The sequence below is a fragment of the Leucopleurus acutus genome (assembly GCF_964270905.1).
Source record: "Leucopleurus acutus genome assembly, chromosome: 13".
NCBI classification, from domain to species: domain Eukaryota; kingdom Metazoa; phylum Chordata; class Mammalia; order Artiodactyla; family Delphinidae; genus Leucopleurus; species Leucopleurus acutus.
In genome coordinates this window covers 84375677-84396917 of record NC_139155.1, presented here as the reverse complement: position 1 = coordinate 84396917, position 21241 = coordinate 84375677, and positions in this window count along the sequence as shown.

The window sequence follows — 21241 nt, the reverse complement described above, 5'->3', positions numbered from 1 at the left end:
CTCATGGGCCTAGTTGCTCCGCGGCATGTGGGATCCTCCCAGACCAGGGCTCGAACCCGTGTTCCCTGCATTAGCAGGCAGATTCTCAACCACTGTGCCACCAGGGAAGCCCCACATCTTGCTTTTTAAACTGAACACTCTATCTGGGAGATCTATCCACACCAGTGTACAGAAAGTTTTCTAGTTTTTAATGGAATGTAATTTATGGAACCAGCCCTCTGTGAATGGACTTGAGGTTGTTGCCGATATCCTGCTATATTAGGATCAAATTGCCCCGTGCAGCCTTATCTGTCCTCATTTTCCGCTGCTGCATGTCTCTGTGGGATAAATTCCTAGGAGGGATGTGTGCATTCGTCATGTTGACAAATGTTAACAAACGGCCCCCCACGTGTGGTTGGAGTCCCTGACTCTCCCGCCAGCAGTGTCGGAGCATCCCCGCCGCCCACCCTGCCGGCAGGATGCTTTCTCACTTCCAGTCTCTGCCAAACTGATGGTGTGGAAATGAGGCCACAGTCTTGGTTCCAATTTGCCTTTCTCTTACTCCGAGGGCAGCCGGGAATCTTTTCACAGTGCATGGGCCAACTGAACAGCATTTTTCTGTGGCGTCTGCACGTGTCCTTTGTCCTTTTCCCAGTGCGTCACTGTCTTCCTCTCGTGGATCTGTCCGAGACGTTGACGTCATCTTCAACCCGGGATCTTTTCTCGGCTTCTATTGGGCCTTTCTGGGTTTTGCTCTGGTTTCTTCCTCAGGACCATCCATCACTCATTACCCGACTCACTTTTCTGTCATTCATATCCTATCACCTCCTCTGCGTGTGTTCTTTCCTCCTGCGCTTAGGGGAGCTCCTCGAACTTATCCTAGAGGGGTGTTTTTAGCGACAGGGAGCAGAAACTCCCCCTGCCAGTGACTTAAACAATCGGAACATTTGTGGTCTCTTAACTGACATCCCTGTCCAACATCCCCCGCAGAGACCACCTCATGAGTCACTGGCCAGCTGGGCACCCATGACCAGGCTTAAGACAATCACTGACGAAGGGGAATGACACTCCCGTGGTTGGCGTAGATCAACAAAGATTCACCTCCTGGGTCTCGGAGGGGCCAGTGCCTGCCCCCCAGAAGTGCATACGGCTCCAGGAAGATAAAGTAATAAAGGTTCTGTTTGTGTGGAAGAGATGGGGAGTGTGGACCTTGGCCAATAACCATCAGAGTCCCCCATTTTCCTGAGCATCACTGATTCAATTTTCTACTGTTTCCTGCTGCTTCCAGTGTCAATGTCCTTTCTTTGGGTGTCTTGTTAGTTCCCTCACGATCCTTCTAGACACATCCAGATCCTTTACTGCTTCTGCCTCATCTCTGCCTGCCTCCCTCCATCACAATCCAGTGCCCTGTCATCTCACGTTTACCTCATTTTAAAATCTCAGTTCCTCCACCTATGGCGAACCCAAGATAGAGGCTTTCTACAATTCACTTCTGTTTTCTGCAGAAAATCTTTTTCAAAAGTGTGTTTTTCTTCTAGGGGGTAAATTTCCCCATCTTTCCCATTGCAGGATGCTTTCAGCAAATACAGGGTTTCTTTTCTGGTGCTTTCCTTGGATCAAATGTCTGCTCAGGTCTGGCATTCGGCGGGTGCTGGCTTTTTGGTCCCCCTCCCAGTACACCTGGGTAGTTGCTATTAGAACCTTCATTTCAGATCCTTAAGCCCGAGCCTTGGCTGTTAAGACCCAACCTGGAGCCAAGTTCCCCACGTCTGGCAGCGGTTTTCCTGGAGGGGCTGTGCTAGCTGAGGAGGCATCTTCCATTTCTGCTGCCTGGTTGTCTGACGATCAGAGGGAAATTTATTCACAGATAATTGGAAACAATCTGAAGTCCTTCCAATGCGAGAGAGAGTGCATAAAACTCTACAAGCCCCCAAGGGGAGCACTCCCACCACTGTTCCTCTCTTCACCATTCCTTTCTTCTAACTTGACATCCCAGAAATGATGACCACCACCCACCCACCCACTTCTGCCTCGGGCCAGTTCACTGCTGGGAATTGAATGCTGGGTTGGGCATGAAAGAGAGGGGCTAATGGAGGAATGAGGTGCAAAATGTCTATGGTAACCTCCAGAATACAACCTCTGTGCAGCTGGGGGTAGCTACCCCCTCCGTGGTCAGAAATAGCCCTAAGTCACTGAGATGAGCCATGACACAATGGAACCCACTTACTGCCTCTCTGCTCAGCCCCGCCATTTTGCCATTTGACGGCGCCATTGATGCTTTTGCCCTTGGGTTTGACAGGCAGGAGTCCATATTCCTAGTTGTCAGGACTGTTGCAACTCTTTCTAATTCTTCAGGAGTGAGGAACGCAAGGCTGGTCCCTTTGACTCTACACGCTTTTTAGTTTTTGTTTCTCAATAGCGCACTGATGCATTTTTCCCCTTTTGTTTGTTTGTTTGTTTGCTAGCATGCTAGGAGGAAAGAAAGAAAAATCACCGGGACCTTTGCTTTTCTCCATATGAGCCTCCAGCTGGTTCCTATTCTGGGATCCCGTTCCTGTCAGCATAACCAACTTCTGATGGTTCCACAGGCAAAGCTAGTGGTATTTTTTTGTTCCATTAAAAAAAAAAAAAAAATCTCCAACAGAAGCCCCAAACTTCCCCCCTCAGGATATCCATAGTCCACATGCACAGGGTCCCAGGGATGTGTCCCCAGAAGGACAGCAGCTCACACCCACAGCAGCTTGGGGGCAGCTGCAGGCTTCTCGTTTGTTCCGTACTCCTCGGCGGCGCCCTCCCCAGCCAGCACCATCTTGGCTCAGGCTGGCCCCATCACTGGGTTGGGTTTGTGCCCTCTTCCCCATTCTCATTCTCTGTTGGAGGATTCTCCAGGGCCGTGCAGTCAGGGCGGGTCCACCCAGTAACCTCCAGGAACAGATCTTCCTGTTTGGAGCTGGTCATTCTGGTACATGCCCCTCTGGAACCAGGTGAGGTGAGGAACCACCTCTGAACCAGCCGACCAGCCACCTTTTCTCCTCCTTAGTCAGGCTCCCAGCCCAGGACCCCCTGGGGAACGTGTGTCTCTGCAGAAGGGAGCCTGGCTGCAGAGGCTGAGGCTGGGGGCGTGGCTGGTGTGGGTCTTCACGCTCCCTGAGTAGCTGGCACACACACCGGGCTGCCTGATGGGTGTGCATCACCAATGGATGGACGATGGGTATTTGGGTTGATAATCAAAAGCAAGATATTTCATTTCCATTCCAGCAAAAATGAGTGCCTTTAGAAAATGTATAGTGTGTGGGTATCTAGAACACTTTAGGAAACTGATACTTTTCTTTGTCTTCAACAGTGGGTTTTCTACCATACTTTATTTTCCAAAAGTCATTGCCTTATTTTCTTGTAGCCCCTTATAAAGTGAGTATAACGGGTTGAATGTTTGTGTTCCCCCAGAAATTGTATGTTAAAGTCCTAACTCTCAATGTGATGGTATTTGGAGGTGGGGCCTTTGGGAGATGATTAGGGTTGGATGAGGGTGGGGCCCTCATGATGGGATTAGTGGCCTTATAAAAAGAGAAAGAGAGAAATTTCTCTCCCTCCCCCCTCCCTCTTTCTCCCTCTTACTTCCTCTGTCTTCCTCTCTCTTCCCCAGGCCCCCAAGTGCAGGCCATATGAGCACACAGCAAGAAAGCAACTGTCTACAAGCCAAGAAATGGGTCCTCACCAGACACAGAATCTGCCAGCACCCTGATCTTGAACTTACAGCCTCCGGAACTGTGAGAGACAAATGTTTAAATCACCCACTCTGTGGTATTTTGTTATAGCGGCCTGAGCTGAGTAAGACAGTCAGAATGACAGTTTCGTTCTCATTTTACAGATGGGAAAACCGCAGCCTAGAGAGGTTAATGGCTCATCGAAGAATACGTAACCATTTAGCATTAAAGCCAGGACAGAAACCTACATTCCCAGTATTTCTAACAAGACTCACTTTCCCAGACCACCATGGCTCAATTCTGGTAAGACTCTACTGAGTAAGGGAGATACCTCCCGACAGGATGGAGAGAAACTAGCACTCACTGCTCACCTCCCATGTCCTAAGAGCACCAATAAGCACTTTCTCACCTATTTTCATTTTCTACACGTTAGAACTCCGAAGATCAGAGAGGATAAGTAACTGGCCCAAAGTCACACAGCTAGTAAGCAATAGGGGTGGGATTTGAACCCAGGGGTGGCTGAACCAGGTGATGCTTTCTTCCTGAGCCACCTGGGCTCATCAAGGATCGCCAGTGTCGGCTACCTCAGACCACAGGACAAGTCTCACTTTGGGGTCTATATGTTTCCAGCCCAATTCACAAGCAGCTTGCTGCTGGAGACAAAGCACCCTGCCCTGCAGGCCCAGCCTGGAGGCCAGAAATCAGTCACTTCTCCTCAAGCAACAATTTCAATCCATTTCACATTAAATTCTTACGAGAAAACCTTCCCCCCCTTCAGTTTTTCCACGAATGTGGCAAGGCTTCGGTCCAGGAAACAAAAAATAAAAGTATCACACGATTTCAGAACGCAAAAGAAACTAATTAAATCCAAGTTTTCACAGAACGTTAAAAGTTGAACACAACTCAAAACACACTTGAGATTCAGAGTGGATTTCAAATGCTTTCTGAGAATGGAACAACAACCCCCCAAAAAACCCCAAAACAAAAAAAACCCAATGACTTTTCGTTAGTAAGTTCTCCCTAAATATACAGGAGGGAGCCAGAATTGAATGGACCACAAAAGCACGTGGGAGGACTGGGGGGTTTTCAGGGGTAGGTGAAAAAAAATTCAGGGTTGTCTCTTCATTCTCAGTAATCCTGGGGTCTAGACAGACCCCGTTGGGTGAAATGAGTATCAGGAAATACAGCTTGGAATGTGGAACCCAGGCAATTTGAAACGGGGCATGAATTAGGCAGCAAGGGAAGGGGTATCGCTCATTTGCAAAGTGCAGAGGAAAGAAAACAGAATGCTTTCACCCAGAAACTAGCTGAGAAGAGGTATTTGAAGGCTGGAGCTAGGGGTTTCTCTCTGGAAAGAACATCACCAGAGGTTCATTTTACTTGTAAAGACAAAATGATCATCTCAGAGCGCCTCCTGTGAGTGAAAGTTCTCTCCAGAGAACATTTAATCTCATAAAAATCATGCCAATAGTAGCCAACGTATAGTCGCTATTATTTAGTATAAATACGATGGAGCATTTATTGAGAATGGACCCCAGGTACTATTATGATCTCCACACAGCCACAAGGCATTGGCAAGAGGCCCTCAAAGCTTCAGGCTGCACTGGCTTTAAAGCCCACCTCGGGGGAAAATCCTGAAGCGCTGGATAGCGGGGGCAGCTCTCTTTCTGCCTTGGTAGGTCTACACGACTGAGGTGTCCTGCATTGTTTGGAAAGGAAGAGTTTCAGAATAACAGCTCTGACACATGCTAGCTGTGTGTTTTGGGCAAGTTACTCAACCTCTCTGTGCCTCAGTTGCCTCATCTGTATAATGGGATTGTGCCTATAACCACCTCTTGGGGTTGTCATGAGGATTGGATGAGATAAAGCAGGTGAGGGACTAATCCAGGGCGTGGCACACCTCGAGAGCTTAAACGTGTTCGCTGTTATCGTCATCAGCTCTCCGGGCCCCCCATCCTAGACAGTGGACCCAAACTGTGCATCCCCAGCAGGAAGCATGCCCCACTGGACGTGTGGTCCCTCCATTCTTGGCTTCGTTTCAATTCAGCAAACATTATGGAGTGCCCACGGCAGCCAGACTGAGGATATGGGGGGAAGATGTCTCCCACAAGGGAATGAGATGCAAGAGTTAATAGTACAGGGTGTCAAGGATGACCAGCCAGGGGAGGGGACACAGGGGCAGCCTCAGGGGGTGGTCAGGGAAGGCCAACACACCCCACCTCACCTGCCTCCCTCCTGTCCCCCTGTTCTTCCTCTACCCTCCTTTTTCCCCTTAGTTAACACCTACATACATACACCTGCCCTGAAGATGTGGGAAGAAGAAAATTGATTAAAAAAAAAAAAGAGAGAGAAGAATACCCCAAGTGTACACGGCACTTAGCAATTCCAGGCAACGTTTGAAGCCTTTTGCAGGTATTAATTCATTTAATCCTCACAACAACCCCTCAAAGTAATTACTGTTATCCCTGTCCTTTTAAAGACTGAGGCACAGAGAGGTTGAATAACCTGCCCTGGGTCACACAGCCATAGATATGGAGCTGGGGTTCATGCCAGGACACTCCTCTCTATGGCTGGGAAAACACAGGCCCCTCTCGGGGGCTTACACCAACATGTAAGAGCAGTGAACCAAAGCTCACACGGGCCCCAGGGGCACAAGGCGGACACAGGTTACCCCAGGAAAGCCTCTGGAGAGGTGAGAGCCAGGGCTGAGTCCGGAAGGGTGAGTGCGTGTTCAGGAAGAGAGGAGGGGGCGTTTCCAGGAGGGGAAGACTCCTGAGCATGGGGCAAGGGTATTTGAACACCCGGCACCCTGGAGCAAACTCAGGTCCCACCATGCAGGTCCCACCAGCGTGCATTCACGAATGTTCACTGGTCATGGCGGTGTGGGCAGGGCATTGCCTGGGGCCACGTGCTTTCTCCTGTGGGGACTCACTGTTGCCAGGCTCTGTTCAAGGAAAGCGTTTAGGGGGAAGCACACATATGATGCTTGTTTATAAAAAGATGGACGTGGCTGCCTGTGGAGGACAGACTGGAGGGAGGTAGAAGGCTGGGGTGGGGACGCTGCCATTTCCAGGGCTGAAGCCCAGTGGCCGCACCAAGGATGGTGGAGTGGAGACTGGAGGGGTTGGAATGTGGGCTCCAGGGGTGCGGGAGGAAAAATGACCTGGTCTGATGAAGTGGGTGGATCATGGAGTCACTGGGCCCCCCTGAGGGGACAGAGCTACAGAGCAGGGGAGGCTGGTGGATGAGGGGAGGGCCCCAGGCAGTCTGGATTTTATCCTGACGGAGGTGAGCTGGGAGTGTCATGGAAGGAAAATGGCATGGACCACTCTGTATATTAAAAACATCTCTCCAGAGGAATAAACAGTACAAAAACTGTTTATTTTATATGTACTAGGACCTAGCTCATATAAAAGTTTAATATACCATAAATGTAGCATTGCAAATCAATACAGAAAGAAGGAATTAGTCACTAGTGCTGGGACAATTGGTTAGTTATTTGGGGAAAAAATAATGTTGACTCCTCAACATCATAAACCAAAATAAAATCCAGATGGATGAAAGAAGTAAATGCAAAAGAATAATAATAATAGAGCTCCAAAACAAGCAGGAAAAAAACAGAGGCAAATACTTATTTGATTTCTGGATGGGACACAGCTTTTTAAGCACCAGACAATGAAAGAAATCTGAGATTGATAGATCTGACTACATTAAAGCAAAACCTCTGAACATCAGAGTGTGTCACAAAATTCAAAAGCAAACACACTGAGGAAGAATATTTGCAACACTGCTGATGAATCAATGATCAATAGCCTTCATATATTAAAAGTTCTTGAAAACAAACAAGAAAACAGGCAATCACCCTAACAGAGAACAAAAGACCTTTGTAGAAAAAGGGAGGCACATGCTTAATAGGTGAATGACAAAATGTTTGCCTGTGTAACTAAAGATATACAAAGACATACAAGTAAAACAACATTTTTAAAAAGCTTACCAAACTGAGAAAAAAAATGTTAAATAATAATTTTTAGAAAACCAGTGTCAGTGAGAATGCAGAAAAATGGGTACTCACACTGGTGGGGTTATAAGTTGGCCTCTCCACTAGGAAAAATCTGATAACAGCAGAAGCCCTAAAAGTGTTCTCACCCTTTGGTCCAGTAATTCCACTTCTAGAAATGTAGTCTCAGGAAATAATCAGAGATGTAAGCAAAGGTTCACGTAGGTGACTTATACTGCAACATAGTAATTTAAAAAAGGAGAAATCATTCAAAACCCCAAAAAAGAAGAGTAGATAAATAAGGTGTGGTATATCCATGTGCTTGAATATTATATAGCAATTAAAATCAAGTTTCCAAAGAATATTTAAGGACACAAAAAGCCTTAATAAAATAATATTATGTGAAAAAAACTGAATATAATAGAAATTCCATATGATTCAGAAATTACATATTGCACATATTATATATTACATACTATATACAGCATATATAAAATTTTATATAGTATACCTACTATATATAATTATATAGTACATTATGCTAAATATTATATATCATATAAATTGAACAACGCAGAGATTAGGGGCACCGGACCCTCCACGCAGTCAAAAATTCGCATGTAACTTATATTTGGCCTTCATATCCACTGCCCCTCAGTATTTACCATTGAAAGAAATCCATGCAGTTCAAACCCATTTTGTTCAAGGGTCAACTGTACTATATTATATATATTACATAATATATAGTATGTGTTATGTATATTAGTGTCTGGTCTACAAAGGGCTGTCTTCTCGCCGTGTTGTTGTTATTATTATTGAAACCTCTGGAAGTAGAACCTCCAGAAGCCAGCAAAACCAACTCCAGGGAAACTGAGTCTGGAGACTTCCCCCTCAAAGCTAACCGAACCCATGGGACTTCCCTGGCGGTCCAGTGGTTAGGACTCCATGCTTTCACTGCCGAGGGCCCAGGTTCAATCCCTGGTCGGGGAACTAGGATCCCGCAAGCCGCTCGACATGGCCAAATAGAAAAAAAAGAAAAAAAGCTAACCCAACCCAATCCACACGCAGAGAGCCACTCATGATGGCAGCAGCCCCAAGAGGAAGCCAAGACCTCCAGGGCGCCACCTGGTGGTGACAGAGGTTATACCCGCACACATGCCTAAGCACACCTCTCATTTATAATTCAAACTCAGGGGCATCCTTTAAATCAGCCACATTAGCTCTACTGATCGCCCCCAAGCAGGTACTGCGGGTGGATGTTGTGCTGGTCAGATTTCAGGATTTTAGCATTTGCTTAATAAAAGGAAATTTTGCTCTTAATTTTCTTCTGTAAGAAAAGCAGACACACTGCCATCGCATAAAAACATTAAAATCAATTCAGGTATTATAGTTCCTGTATTTGGGATTTGCAGAGGACTCTCCTTCAACAGTAGTTCCAGGGGGCAGGTTTCAGTACCTGTGGCCACCCTGTTTCCGTAGCTAATCTAAACACGTCTTAAGGGAAGGGATGATGTATACACAGTACATTTCCAGAACCTCAAATTGAATGTGAGGCACATAATGGAAACTCAGTAAACACTTAAGTGTTACCACTCGTTTATTATATAAACATAGATTTATGATACCACGTGCCTATTGCTGTGTAACAAGTTACCCCATAACTTAGTAACTTAGAATAACAATCAATACTTACTGTCTCACCCAGTTTGGGAGGGTCAGGAATTTGGGGTGACTTAGCTCAGGGTCTCTCGTGTGATTGCAGTCAAGATGTTGGCCAGGGCTGTGGTCATCTGAAGGCCTGACTGGGGCTGGAGGGTCCATTTTGGAGTTGGCTCATTCATGTGACTGGCAAAATAGTGCTGGGTGTTGGCAGGAGACCTCAGCTCCTCCCCATGTAGACCTGCCCAAAGGGCTGCTTGTGTGTCCTCCCGACATGGCAGCTGGTTTTCCCAGAGAAAATGATCCAAGAGAGAGCAAGACGGAAGCTGCAATGTCTTCTGTGGACTAGCTTTGGAAGTCACACACCAACATTTCTGCATTGGTTACACAGCCCAGCCCAATTCGGGGTGAGAGGGGAACACCAGGAGGCCAGGATCACCAGGGCCATACTGGGGGCTGGCTGCCACACAGGGACCATATTGGCCACTTATGTATATTGTTTCTAATCTTCACAACACTGCTATGAGTTGGTTTTATTGTCCTCGCTGCATGGATGAGAAGACATCCCCAAAGTAGGCACGTGTCTTATGCAAAAGCAGAAAGATGAAGGGCATGGGTTTGGGATGCAAGGAGTGATGGGGGGTCAGATTCCAGTTGGATCACTCAGTGGTAAAACATTGCTTTCCCCCAGCCACAGGGTTTCCTCCTCCATTGAAAAACATGTACCAGCTATGTATTTTAACACCCCGCAATCGTTATTTTAAACATCTCCCTGGTTAAGAATTCTTTTTTAATATCCAAATTGGTAAGTAACGACTGCATCTTTATAAAGACATGAACCTCCCTAAGTTAGAGGTTGTGCTACTGGAGAAATTAAACTTTTATAAAGTAGATATTATTTGATTTAGGTATGAAAGTTCTGCTATGTTGGTGAATCTTTTCCAAATTTTAAACAACTGCCTAAATGTATTAAATTAAACTTAACTTAGATGAGACACTTTAGCAGAAGAGAGCAGCAAGACTGCTGGAAGTTAAAATGAAGACCCAGGACACCAAGTTGTGAGGCTCTCTCCCCAGCCAGCCCCATTTCCCCACCTCTGAAACTGGAATCACAGCAATCGTGATGATGCCGGTCACGATGATGATGTAATAATACTGCATATTATCTCAATTGAGTTTCCCCACAACCTCAGAAGCTGGAATGACTACTTGCCCTTAATTGTACAGATGAGGGAAATGAGATTCCAGAAAGGGTAAGCGATTTCCTCAAAGTCACACAGTTCATTTTTTAAAAAATTCATTAATTTATTTATTTTTGCTGTGTTGGGTCTTCGTTTCTGTGCGAGGGCTTTCTCTAGTTGCGGCAAGCGGGGGCCGCTCTTCATCGCGGTGCGCGGGCCTCTCACTATCGCGGCCTCTCTTGTTGCGGAGCACAGGCTCCGGACGCGCAGGCTCAGCAGCCGTGGCTCACGGGCCTAGTTGCTCCGCGGCATGTGGGATCTTCCCGGACCAGGGCTCGAACCCGTGTCCCCTGCATCGGCAGGCGGACTCTCAACCACTGCGCCACCAGGGAAGCCCCACACGGTTCACTTTTGAAGCAGAGTTGAGTGAGAACCTGGGTGTCCTACCTTCCAATCCTGTGACAGTTTTCACCACTCCCAGAATTTGAAAGCCAGCAAAATGATGAACCAGGGGTTGGGGAGGATGAAATGAATTCTCAGGGTGTCTGTGGGCTTCTCATTAGAAGAGTCCGCTGTGTCCTTCTCTTGCTGTTCCACTGTGGGTGCTTTGTTTTTTGGGTTTTTTCCTGATTTGAACGTGAACCACCTCATTCAGATGCACCCAAACCTAGCTTCCTGGAACCGTGCAGAAAAGGAGCCCCTGAACCCACCTTACTCCCGTTTTCTTCTCTTCTCTTTTTCCAGCTTCAGCTGCAGGCTGAGCCCCCAGCGCCTGCTCTTCAGTGGCTGGGAAGCCCTGTCAGAGGGTGCAGTTTTGGGAATCCGACTGGCCAAGGCACTGTATTATTCTATCAGCAGCAGGCACCTTCCCTAGAAGTTCCGCCAGACCTTTGTAGGATTCCCTGACGGTCTAGCGCTGGGCTGGAAGAAACAACTGCAGAAGCTTAAGACTCATAAAACAGATTCCATCTTAAAAGATAGCCAAGTGCTCCAGAGATGGCAGAAACGGGGACAGTTGCCTCTTGAACGAAAACAGCACATCGTCACTGGAGTACAAGGAATTTCCTGGTACTGTCATTGGAGAAGTGGAAAAAGGTCCCGAGCCACAAGCCGGAGGTTAGAAAGAACAGAACCAGAGAAAGCCAGGAACCCCAGGCCAGCTGCTCGGGGCCACCCAGCCCCGAGCAGTAGCTCCCAAGGCTAGTGTGCATCCCAGAGCGGTACAAGGCTGTGTGGTTCTGGAATCATCCGTCGGGGCACTGAGCCGGGGGGCTTGTGGGTAACATTGAATAATCACTCTCATAGTCTATTTCAGTAAAGAGCGCCCTCGTTCAGCTCCTCCGAGCCTCCGTCAGCTGTGCTACTGCGACCCCTCTGTGCCTCAGTGGCAGCCTGGGACCCGCCTGGGTGAGGTTCTCAGTCTCCCAGCACAGGGCTAAAAGGGCTAGTCAACTGCATCAGTCCCCTGACTGAGTTTAATGGTTATGAGCAGTTTCCATTTGTGGGGCTCGTATTGAGGTTAAAGAGGGTTGGCTGTTTTTTCTTTTTTTTTCTTTAATTAGGGTATAGTTGCTTTACAACGTTGTCTTAGTTTCTGCTGTACAGGTGAAGTGAATCAGCTATATGTACACATATATCCCCTCTTTTTTGGATTTCCCTCCCATTTAGGTCACCACAGAACATTGAGTAGAGTTCCCTGTGCTATACAGTAGGTTCTCATTACTTACCTATTTTATACATAGTAGTGTATACCTGTCAACCTCAATCTCCCAATTCATCCCTCCCCCTTCCCCCCCTTGGTGTCCATATGTTTGTTCTCTACGTCTGTGTCTCTATTTCTGCTTTGCAAATAGGTTCATCTGTACCGTTTTTCTAGATTCCACATATATGCATTAATATACGATATTTGTTTTTTCTCTGACTTACTTCACTCTGTATGACAGTCTCTAGGTCCATCCACATCTCTGCAAATGGCACAATTTCATTCCTTTTTATGGCTGAGTGGTATTCCATTGTATACATGTACCACATCTTCTTTATCCATTCGTCTGTTGATGGGCATTAAGGTTGCTTCCATGACCTGGCTATTGTAAATAGTGCTGCAGTGAACATTGGGGTGCATGTGTCTTTTTGGATTATGGTTTTCTCTGGGTATATGCCCAGGAGTGGGATTGCTGGGTCATATTTATACTTTTTTTAAAAAAAATTAATTTATTCATTTATTTATTTATTTTTGGCTGTGTTGGGTCTTCGTTGCTGTGTGCAGGCTTTTCTCTAGTTGTGGCGAGCGGGAGCTACTCTTCGTTGCAGTGCGCGGGCTTCTCACTGTGGTGGCTTCTCTTGTGGCGGAGCACGGGCTCTAGGTGCGCGGGCTTCAGTAGTTGTGTTTCGCGGGCTCTAGAGCGCAGGCTCAGTAGTCGTGGCACACAGCTTAGCTGCTCCGCGGCATGTGGGATCTTCCCGGACCAGGGCTCAAGCCCGTGTCCCCTGCATTGGCAGGCGGATTCTCAACCACTGCGCCACCAGGGAAGCCCTATTTTTAGTTTTTTAAGAAACTTCCATACTGTTCTCCATAGTGGCTGTATCCATTTACATCCCCACCAACTGTGTAGGAGGGTTCCCTTTTCTCCACACCCTTGTTATTTATTTTCTATCATTCATTTAACCAATATTTATTGAGCACCTTCTATATGCCAGGTGCTGGAGAGGCAGCAGTGAAGAAAATGGCCAAGATCCCTGCCCTTCTGAAGCTGACATTCTACTGGGGGAAACAGGCAATATACCAATATACATAAGGTAGTAGTCAATGACATACTTCGCTAGCAGAAAAGGTAGAGCAGGGGCCCTGGCTGGGCAGGTCAAGCCCCACTGAGAAAGTGACACTGGAGTAAAGACTCAGGATCAGGAAGTGTGGCAGACACGTAATGGTCCCAAAGATGTCCACGTCCTAACCCTGACACCTGTCTGTAAATGGCAATGTGCAGGGACCTTATGTGGCAAAAGGGACTTGGCAGGTGTGATTAAGTTGAGGATCTTGAGATGGGGAGGTTATCTGGGTGAGCCCAATGCAATGACAAGGGTACCATGTGTTGATCTGATACACTTGCATTAACCAGCACCTCCATCCCATCCCATAATTACCATTTCTTTTTCTTTTTTTTTTTTCTTGGCCGTCCCACGCGGCTTGCGGGATCTTAGTTCCCTGACCATGGATCAAACCCAGGCCCTCGGCAGTGAAAATGCAGAGCCCTAACCACTGTACCACCAGGGAATTCCCACCATTTCTTTTTCACGGTGAGAACCTTTAAGATCTATCTTAGCAACTTCAAGTATATAATACAATCATTTTAACTATAATCACCATGCTGTACGTTAGATTCCCAGAACTTATTTGTCTTATAAGTGGGAATTTGTACCCTTTGGCCAACATCTCCCCAATTCCCCCAACCCCCCAGCCCCTGGTAACCACCATTCTACCCTCTGTTTCATAAAACTCATAGAGTTCAGCTTTTTTCAATTCCACACATAAGTGAGATCATACAGTATTTGTGTCTGTGTCTGACTTAATCTCACTCAGCGTAATGCCCTCAAGGTCCATTCATGATGCCGCAAACAACAGGATTTCCTTTTTTCTCATGTCTGAATAATATTCCATTGCGTATATACACCGCATCTTCTCTATATTTATCCATTCGTCCCTTGACGGACATTTATGTTGTTTCCAAATCCAGGCTATTGTGAATAATGTATCTCCTGTGTTTTCAACGCAGCACCTAAGACACAAGAACTGACCTATTGGGCTTCCCTGGTGGCGCAGTGGTTGAGAGTCCGCCTGCCGATGCAGGGGACACGGGTTCGTGCTCCGGTCCGGGAAGATCCCACATGCCGCGGAGTGGCTAAGGCCCGTGAGCCATGGCCGCTGAGCCTGCGCGTCCGGAGCCTGTGCTCCGCAGCGGGAGAGGCCACAGCAGTGAGAGGCCCGCGTACCGCAAAAAAAAAAAAAAAAGTAACTTCCTGTGGCTTCCCACCTCTATAATGTTTTAGAAGTTAGTAGAAATAACTATCCTGCCCCCCCAAATATCAGCACTCCTATCACAGTGCCTGAAATTCCACTATTTGACATTAGCTCCTTTAGATACAATCCCCTATGCATTCATTCATTCAATGCCTGCCATGTTGATCGAGGGCTTGCCGTGTGCCAGGCACTATTCTGTGTGCCAAGAATTTAGCAATAAACAAAACAGTCGAGTTTGGGGAAGACAATGAGGCTGAAAAGTCATAACTAGTGCAGTAGGAAGAAAACCCAGAGAATGGAGTCCCAGAAGCCAGGGAAAGAAAGAGTTTTAAGAAAGAGGTGTGATTGACAAATGCTGCTTGCTGTTAAACTGGGTAAGGTGAGGACTGAGAATTTACCTTTGGATTTCGTAAGATGGTTGTCACTGGGAACCTTGACAAGAGCTGTTTATCTAGAGTAGTGGAAGCAAATGTCTGATTAGATTAGGTTCAAAAGAGCCTGGTAGTTAAGGCAGTGGAAGCAGTGAGTATAGTTCAAAACTCCGATGTGCAGATCTGCAAGTTGCGCACTGCACAACTCAGAGGTGCCCTTAATACAGGCCATGATGTGAATGCTGCTTCTTGGAGTTATCCAGCTAGATAGCCCTGGTACAGATGAATCTTTCTGGAATTTTTGCTATAAAGGGGAGCAGAGAAATGGGGCAATCGTAGAGGGATGTTGAATCAAAGAAAAATTTTTTTTCAAGATTGGAGCTATAATGACAAGTTTGTCACTAATAGGAGTGACTTAGTAGGGAATGACAAATTGATTGAAACCAAATATCCCATAAAACGTAATGACTTATCAGCCGGGGGAAAATTACTTGACAGCAAACTAAAAGCAAACCAAAGCTGGGGGAGAGGGAAGAGACCAAAGCCTGGAAGGAGAGAACCAAACTCAGAAGGTTCAAAGATGAACTTCATCGGTCCCCCTGCTTCTACTTTAATATGAGTTGATGTGCCCATAAATGGCAAGCTTAACACAAAGGATGCATCTCTAGTAGGTGAATTCCATGCACAGTGGCAACTGGATAATAGAGAAGAAATTTGATAGGTATATCAATTAGGAATACCTTTGGCTGCAAATAACAGACAATCTAAACTATCAGTGAACTGAACAGGATACAAGTTTATTTCTTCGTCACTTAGAAGAAGCCTGTTAATAGGCAGCCAAAGGCTGGCATGGTGGCTCCCTGATGCCATCAGAGACTCAGGCTCTTTCTATATTTCTGTTTCATTCTCCCAGCCTGTAGCTTCCATCCTCAAGGTCATCTCATGGTCCAAGATGGCTACTGGAGCTCCAGCCATCAAGACTACCTTCCAGGAAATAGGAAGAACGATCAACCAAAAAGGGCTATCTTCCCAGCTGAGTCAGCGCTCTTTAAGAAGACTTTTTGGAGAATAAAAAAAAAAACAAAGTTAGTAGAAGGAAAGAAATCATAAAGATCAGATCAGAAATAAATGAAAAAGAAATGAAGGAAACAATAGCAAAGATCAATAAAACTCAAAGCTTGTTTTTTGAGAAGATAAACAAAATTAGCCAGACTCATTAAGAAAAAAAGGGAGAGGACTCAAATCAACAGAATTAGAAATGAAAACGGAGAAATAACAACTGACACTGCAGAAATACAAAGGATCATGAGAGATTACTACAAGCAACTCTATGCCAATAAAATGGACAACCTGGAAGAAATGGACAAATTCTTAGGAATGTACGACATTCTGAGACTCAACCAGGAAGAAACAGAATATATAAACAGACCAATCACATGTGCTGAAATTGAGACTGTGATTAAAAATCTTCCAACAAACAAAAGCCCAGAACCAGATGGCTTCACAGGCGAATTCTATCAAACATTTAGAGAAGAGCTAACACCTACCCTTCTCAAACTCTTTCAAAATATAGCAGAGGGAGGGACACTCCCAAACTCCTTCTACGAGGCCACCATCACCCTGATACCAAAACCAGACAAAGATGTCACAGAGAAAGAAAACTACAGGCCAATATCACTGATGAACATAGATGCAAAAATCCTCAACAAAATACTAGCAAACAGAATCCAAGAGCACATTAAAAGGATCATACACCATGATCAGGTGGAGTTTATCCCAGGAATGCAAGGATTCTTCAATATACACAAATCAATCCGTGTGATACACCATATTAACAAATTGAAGGAGAAAAACCATATGATCATCTCAATAGATGCAGAGAAAGCTTTCGACAAAATTCAACACCCATTTACGATAAAAACCCTGCAGAAAGTAGGCACAGAGGGAACTTTCCTCAACATAATAAAGGCCACATATGACAAACCCACAGCCAACATCGTCCTCAATGGTGAAAAACTGAAACCATTTACACTAAGATCAGGAACAAGACAAGGTTGCCCACTCTCACCACTATTATTCAACATAGTTTTGGAATTTTTAGCCACAGCAATCAGAGAAGAAAAAGAAATAAAAGGAATCCAAATCGGAAAAGAAGAAGTAAAGCTATCACTTTGCAGATGACATGATATTATACATAGAGAATCCTAAAGATGCTACCAGAAAACTACTAGAGCTAATCAATGAATTTGGTAAAGTAGCAGGATACAAAATTAGTGCACAGAAATCTCTTGCATTCCTATATACTAATGAAAAGTTTGAAAGAGAAATTAAGGAAACATTCCCATTTACCACTGCAACAAAAAGAATAAAATACCTAGGAATAAACCTACCTAAGCAGACAAAAGACCTGCATGCAGAAAATTATAAGACACTGATGAAAGAAATTAAAGATGATACAAACAGATGGAGAGATATACCAAGTTCTTATACTGGAAGAATCAACATTGTGAAAGTGACTATACCACACAAAGCAATCTACAGATTCAATGCAATTTCTATCAAACTACCAATGGCATTTTTGACAGAACTAGAACAAAAAATTTCACAATTTGGATGGAAACACAAAAGACCCTGAATAGCCAAAGCAATCTTGAGAAAGAAAAATGGAGCTGGAGGAATCAGGCTCCTGGACTTCAGACTAAATTACAAAGCTATAGTAATCAAGATAGTATGGTACTGGCACCAAAACAGAAATATAGATCAATGGAACAGGACAGAAAGCCCAGAGATAAACCCACGCACATATGGTCACCTTATTTTTGATAAGGGAGGCAAGAATATACAACGGAGAAAAGACAGCCTCTTCAATAAGTGGTGCTGGGAAAACTGGACAGCTACATGTGAAAGAATGAAATTAGAACACTCCCTAACACCATACACAAAAATAAACTCAAAATGGATTAAAGACCTAAATGTAAGGCCAGACACTATCAAACTCTTAGAGGAAAACATAGGCAGAACACTCTATGACATAAATCACAGCAAGATCCTTTTTGACCCACCTCCTAGAGAAATGGAAATAAAAACGAAAATAAACAAATAGGACCTAATGAAACTTAAAAGCTATTGCACAGCAAAGGAAAACACAAACAAGACGAAAAGACAACCCTCAGAATGGGAGAAAATATTTGCAACTGAAGCAACTGACAAAGGATTAATCTCCAAAATTTACAAGCAGCTCATGCAGCTCCATATCAAAAAGAAACAAACAACCCAATCCAGAAATGGGCAGAAGATCTAAATAGACATTTCCCCAAAGAAGACATACAGATGCCAACAAACACATGAAAGGATGCTCAACATCACTAATCATTAGAGAAATGCAAATCAAAACTACAATGAGGTATCACCTCACACTGATCAGAATGGCCATCATCAAAAAATCTACAAACAGGGCTTCCCTGGTGGCGCAGTGGTTGAGAGTCCACCTGCTGATGCAGGTGACACAGGTTTGTGCCCTGGTCCGGGAGGATCCCACATGCCGCGGAGCGGCTGGGCCCGTGAGCCATGGCCGCTGAGCCTACGCATCCGGAGCCTGTGCTCCGCAACGGGAGAGGCCACAACAGTGAGAGGCCCACGTACCGCAAAAAAAAAAAAAAAAAAAAAAAAAAAAAATCTACAAACAATAAATGCTGGAGAGGGTGTGGAGAAAAGGGAACCCTCTTGCACTGTTGGTGGGAATGTAAACTGATACAGCCACTATGGAGAACAGTATGGAGGTTCCTTAAAAAACTAAAAATAGAACTATCATATGACCCAGCAATCCCACTACAGGGCATATACCCTGAGAAAACCATAATTCAAAAAGAGTCATGCACCACAATGTTCACTGCAGCATTATTTACAATAGCCAGGACATGGAAGCAACCTAAGTGTCCATTGACAGATGAATGGATAAAGAAGATGTGGCACATATATACATTGGAATATTACTCAGCCATAAAAAGAAATGAAACTGAGGTATTTGTAGTGAGATGGATGGACCTAGAGTCTGTCATACAGAGTGAAGTAAGTCAGAAAGAGAAAAATACCATATGCTAACACAAATATATAGAACCTAAAAAAAAAAAAATGGTTCTAAAGAACCTAGGGGCAGGACAGGAATAAAGACGCAGACGTAGAGAATGGACTTGAGGACATGGGGAGGGGGAAGGGTAAGCTGGGACAAAGTGAGAGAGTGGCGTGGACATATATACACTACCAAATGTAAAACAGATAGCTAGTGGGAAGCAGCCGCATAGCACAGGGAGATCAGCTCAGTGCTTTGTGACCACCTAGAGGGGTGGGATGGGGAGGGTGGGAGGGAGATGCAAGAGGGAGGAGATATGGGGATATATGTATGCGTATAGCTGATTCACTTTGTTATACAGCAGAAACTAACACAGCACTGTAAAGCAATTATACTCCAATAAAGATGTTAAAAAAAGAAGAAGACTTCTTGGAAGTGCCGTGCCACACTTTCACTTCCACTGGTCAGAACTCAGTCACAAGGGCATATACTGAGCCACAGGCGAAGCCAAGGAATGCAGTTTGTGGTTGGGCACATTATCCGGACTCTCTTTCTGATGAACAAGGAGAGAATGGCTATTTAGGTAGGCAACTAGATGTCACTGACTCACAGTTCTCCCAGTCATTCAGACGATGCCTTATCATCAATACCGAGGTTAACCTCAGACCAACCACAGGTTGGGGGAGGGAGACGGGGAGGCCCTTGATCTTGAGCTTGGAAAGGACAGAGAATTCACATTTAAGTGTGACAGCTCCATGTGGGTGGAGACATAGCTACTGCTGGGAACTGGATGGCCCTCACAGACCAGCTGCAAGCTCCCCAGGGCACACCCCAGCCACATGCTTGACCTGGGGCTTGTAGCATTAACCCTAGGATGCCCATGGGATTCTAGATTTTCAGGGGATGTGTTCCCAGGACACAGGCAGGAAACCCAAGCCTCTAGGCCGGCTCCCCTGTTGTGGCTGGTGCGTCTTACCTCATTGCAGCCTCTGAGCTTTGGCAGAGAACGTGAATTCCTTCCTGTTCCCTTCACTTTCCAGCTCAGGAAATGGTGGAGAGATATTGGGGTCCCAGAACATGCCTCATGTGGCCCAATATTCCTCGTGGCTGCTGAGCTGACATCAATTCACGGAATTTTTGACAACAGGCTTCTCTCTTCCTGTTGAGAAGTTCCCCAGATATAACGACAGAGAGAGACCTACGGGGGTTCAGCCAGAAAGGAAGGGCTATGGGTAAGTCAGACCTCATGGCTCCTTCAAACACTCAGAGGCAACATTAATCTGGACACTTGGATGAAAGGCCTAGCTCCCTGCGCCAGGCCATTTGTAAACTACACGTCCAGAAAGCATCTCTGGACGCAGAGACCTACTGCTCTCCTTTGCGGGGCGCAAGCACAGGGCTGGGAGGACTCATGCTTTCCCTGGCCATCTCACCGTCTTTTTTTTCAGCTACAAATTTAGAAGCAGCATTTAATAAGAAAAACAGAAGCCACAGGAAGAAGGAGGCCCTGGAAACAATATATGTTGCAAAAGACCTTGCGTCTCAGCTGCTCCCAATTAGAGGACATCCGGCTGTCTCTAGGGCAAGAACCCAGTGAGGGGCTGATTGATCAGGAATTAAAGATCAGTGATGACCACATCTGAACGCAGCCCCCCTCCCCCCGGGAATGTTCTTTGCTAGCCAGGGCATGATGGTCCCTGTGGACCCCCTGCCCCCCTCTCCTTGACATTGGCTGCCTTTTCTTCCTCCCCTCCTTCCCTCCTGCTCTCTCTCCACCTCTTCTCACTCTTTCTTCTCCCTGTCCCGTTACCCTTTTCCCCTCCTTTGTCAAGGTCTCTAGTCCTGTTAGAAGACATCCCTCAAACATTACAGACTGACTGTGTGACGTGTAAGCTAAATGCATCCCTGCTTAAGACATCGCCTGTCAAAGAGGAGAAGAATGAATAATAACAGTAGCCATGCTTACTGACTTCTTATTATGTGCCAGGCAGTGTCCTCAGCACTTAACAATCATTACTAGCTCTTTCGTTCCCCAGAACGATCTCCTGTTGCAGGTATTTATGTTGCCCCCATTGAACAGAGAAGGTGGCATTCAGATGAGAAGGTTTGAGGGAGAGACTGAGTGACCTCTTCCTTTCTGCTGTTTCTGCGGGGAACTCCTCTTGAAACTCCCCGTGGGGTCCTTGTGAAGAAGCTCATTTCCTTCAAGGAGGCTGGAGAAGATGCAGGCTTGTGACCTGGCTATAAAAAGGCAGTGGAACTTCTC